The following is a 4,305-nucleotide window of genomic DNA, read 5'->3' as shown; positions in this document are numbered from 1 at the left end:
ATCTTACAATTATAAATTTCTTTAGATCATTATGACCCTATTGATCCTTTAACTTAATTGCTAGATTCAATTCTTCAAGTACAAGAAGGAGCCTGGAGGTCCCAAATCACTTGTGATACCATGAACGTGCCATTCGATGGTGTTAGGGTGGTGGAGCCCCTTTGGGGGACATGACTCTAAATTTAGCCTCTTGTAATGACCTTGGTGGCCTTGTTAACTCAACACAATTAACATTTAGTTGGTTCAAGGTAATCAAAGAAGATTTTAGTAGTGGAGGATGAGGATCGATTTGATTTTTGGCTGACACGAGTTGATTAGAGCACTGTGCTGGCAGACTCATCAGGCAATAGGTGGAGGATTGGTGAGACCCGAAGGGGCAATATTCATGGTGACATTGAGAGAGGTGAGGCCAACACATCAATAATAAGTGGTCATGGCCTCCCACAACTCAAGAGCTACCTATGGGTCAAATTATGTGGCAATTGACGGTCAACAACCCAAAATTGAGTTCATAGCATTAGTGGTGGCTATTAGGCTGCATGCGGCAATCCATGAGACTTTGACTCTCTCTCTCTCTCTCTCTCTCTCTCTCTCTCTCTCTCTCTCTCTCTCTCTCTCTCTCTCTCTCTCTCTCTCTCTCTCTCTCTCTCTCTCTCTCTCTCTCTCTCTCTCTCTCTCTCTCTCTCTCTCTCTCTCTCTCTCTCTCTCTCTCTCTCTCGTGGCTAGGTGGTAGCAAGATGGCAATTCATGAGGCTTCGAATCTCTCTTTCACACACACACGCACACACGCATATAGAGGATGGGCAAGGAAGATGCTTAGGGGGGGTCCAGGCAGCCACTATTCTTTAAGCATCACATTAAGTGAGATATGACCATGAATGAAATGGTGATATTTGTAGATTATGGTGAGTTATGAAACAAGCATGTAATATAATGTTCAATTTTTCAATAAATCATGGATAATCACAACATAAAGTAGTGACTATGATGCATTGAAGGAGAATGAGGATGCAATGGAGAGGTTAGGTGAGAAAGGTGATGGGTATGCAAAGAGTGGTGGTTGTAGTGATGGAGGATGTTGATAGATTGGAGGGGAATTTTTAACAGGAGTTTGATGAGACCATTAGAGAGCTTGGTGATGGCATGCTCAGATGAACAAGTGGTCTTTTAAGTATGTGTCGGTAGAGTTAGGGGAGCAAATGCAGGAGCTAGGTGATGATGAAGTGTTGGTGTGGCGTCCTTTGCACATCTTCATTGAGAAGACAAGGAAGCACATGGGAAAGCGAATGGGGAAAGAAACCAAGAACCTTGGGTAAGAAATAACTCATAAAATTGTTATCTAGGTCCAAGGCCACAATTAAACTCATCACATCCTTTTGTTTGGTTGAGAGCAGATGCGCAATCGGTCAGAGATCTTTGAGTTGAGTTGGCTTTGTTGATGCAGTTGAACTCATCACCGAAAGCAATTCCAAGACAATTAAGAGTGAGACTTCTTGGAGACTCCTCGATAAAGAGATTGAAGGATGCATTGAAGCTTTGTAGATCAAGCAAAGTACATATTTCCCTTGGAATTTGGCCAATGAGCAAGTTATGTGCTGTATTCAGTTGTTCTAGGCTTGCCATGTTACCAATAGTTATTGGGAGAGGACCTGTCAATTGATTAAAGCTAACGTCGAAGACTGTGAGGTTAGTGAGCATGCCAATACTGGGAGGGATGCACCCTATTAGATTGTTGTTTAGTAGGATGATTTCATTGAGGTTAGATCCAACGTTGCCAATCATCGATGGCAAGCATCCATCGAGGTGGTTGTTGGCAAGGACAATAACCGATGCGACAGAGTAACTTATGGTGGCAGGGATAGTGCCCATGAAACGATTGCTATTCGTGAAAATGGCATCAAGAGTCGTGTGGTTGAATAGGGAAGGGGGAAGGGGACCTTCAAACTCATTGAAGCGAATGTCCAAGTAGTGGAGGACGGGCAGGGAGAGGATACAGGACGGGAAGCGCCCGACAAAGCGGTTACTGAGGTCAAGTTCAAAGAGAAGATAGAGCCTGGCGAAGGACGAGGGCACCTTTCCGCAGAAGCGGTTAGAGTTGAGGTGGATAAGTGCCAAGTCAGAAAGGAGCCCCAGCTTCTCGGGAAGGAAGCCTGCCCGGTCAGCGTGGTTCAAGTCGATGCCGGCCACGGTCAGCATGTGAGGATCGTCAGGGGCTGGGGCACAAAACACGCCCGCGTAGCTGTAGACGTCCGCGCCCTCCCACGTGGAGAGAATATTGGTAGGGTCGGAGAAGATGCAGCGCCTCTATGCTTGCAGCGCCCAATAAGCGACCTGGAGCCTGTAGTTGCCGCCAAAGTTCAGCTTCCCTCCATGGGGCAGCTGGCCATAGCTAGCTGCACTAATGGTAGGATATTCCTGCTGGCGCAGCGCCACCTCCACCTCTACCTCCTGCAGCATAGCATTGACATGACGTTGGCGATGATCAATGTCAATATCATCGTTCAGCTCCAACTCATCCGCCGCCCAGCGCCCTAATAAACTGTTGATCCCGCCGCCCCACGACGATGTAGCTGCTGTACTCGCAGTGGCGACTCTGCTGCTCCTGCCGCTGTAAAACTGCGACAGGTGGCCCCGCTGCAACTCTTGGAGCTCCAAGCTGTCCTGAGCTCCCGTCCCACGTCGTGGAAGCCGGGGGAGAAGGCTGACGTGGAGCAGTACGGTAGGATCAGAACATGCAACAGTAGAATAAGCTGCCAGAAATTAAGCAACTTGGGCGCCATAATATGGCAGCTCGGTACACACACATACTCTCTCTCTCTCTCTCTCTCTCAAAGATCCAATCCCATTATAATGTAAGCTGCTGCCGTTATTTCCGCCATACGCAAACCTGCATTGCAAGCATTTCGATCTTCACATTCTGCAAGCAACTCTTTCTGGCAACTCCGCGATCGTTTTAGAGTGACAGATCTACTTGTAATCATGACAACCAATATACTTTAAAGATTAAGGTCGACCTAACTAGCGGAGCGCTGCACAGATCATACAGGGCAGTGACTTCCTCTCACTTTTTGCTAACGTAACGGCCGAGTTCTAGATACAATCTACTTTAGAGGTATATAGCTTCACCGTTCGCCGAGTCTACTCGCATGTGATAGAAGTTGAAGAATACACATACGAGCACGTAGGAAGGCGTATCTGACTGTGTTGTTTTAGTTTCATACTAATTACTTGTGGTCTCACGGATCTTCTCTACTTGGACATTTTTGAGTGCCTTCTACGTCGGATAAAACTAATTATAGGAGGAACATAGCAATGCCTCATCCAAGAATTGAAATGTAGCAACCACCGCTCTCATATATATGTAGGGTATAGGGAGTCAACACGAATGTTTCTTTCACTTGTTGATTTGCATCGAAGGATATGTTGAAAGGCTTTCAATGATAACAAAGAAACATTCTTGAAGAGAAATGGGAAAGAGGAGAAGTTGCTATACGATTGGTCTCTCAATGAATTTAAAAGAAAAAGAAATTTAGGAATCCAAAAGCGCACATTAGTTTATAACAAGTTGGATCATAGAGCTTAGTGGATATATGAAGATGCTATACGATTGGTCTCTCAATGAATTTTTTAAAAAAAAGATATTTTAGGAATCCAAAAGTGCACATTAGTTTATTGCAAGCTCAATCATAGAGCTTAGTGGATATATGAAGGTTTCTAGAGCATACTTTATTCAATACAATGCTGATCGATATGCTTGTCTGAATTGAAGGAGGAATTGAACTGCAATATAACTGATTTCTAAGTAACTACACTGTGGTGAAAATGGATAGAACACCAAAATTCCCCAAACATCATAACAAACAAACCTATGAAACTTGTAATGTCGGCACATCAACAGGCATATCGTGCTTGCTTTTGAGAATCCCTTTATGGGGTGAAGTTACAACGAGGTTACAATTGTCCTAAAATATTCCCTTGCCATGAACTAAAATCCAAGAAATAAGAATACAGAGATGGCCTATTAATCATGGCATGGAAAAGTTGTGATTCCAGTGCAGAGGTTGCTTTGGAATAGACGATGTTAAAGTTTTAGAGCAAAAAAAAGATGTCACTTTTTAATATCCTGATCAATTTAGGGGGTAGCTGAAAGAGGGATCGATTACAAGGTCTGATCTTTGACATAACTAGTTTATTATGGATGAATTTTATGCTTGCTAAGTAGAACTTTCATAATTTTAGGAGCGTTGAGAGAAGGATGGTTTAAGATGGATGATGATGCAATCTTAGATGGAAAGTGTAACACAA

General features: G+C 44.0%; 1 pseudogene; it reads right to left on the bottom strand.

Annotated features, from left to right (window-relative positions):
* Positions 1–1,335: 1,335 nt before the first annotated feature.
* On the bottom strand, positions 1,336–2,981 carry LOC148038072 (uncharacterized; annotated as a pseudogene).
* Between the last annotated feature and the right edge of the window lie 1,324 nt (positions 2,982–4,305).

Source organism: Lygodium microphyllum, chromosome 3 (assembly GCF_053477565.2).
Source record: "Lygodium microphyllum isolate KBCC chromosome 3, Lygodium_microphyllum_v1.1.10, whole genome shotgun sequence".
NCBI lineage: Eukaryota > Viridiplantae > Streptophyta > Polypodiopsida > Schizaeales > Lygodiaceae > Lygodium > Lygodium microphyllum.
Note: the sequence above shows the minus strand (reverse complement) of the source record. Positions and strands in the feature narration are given on the sequence as shown.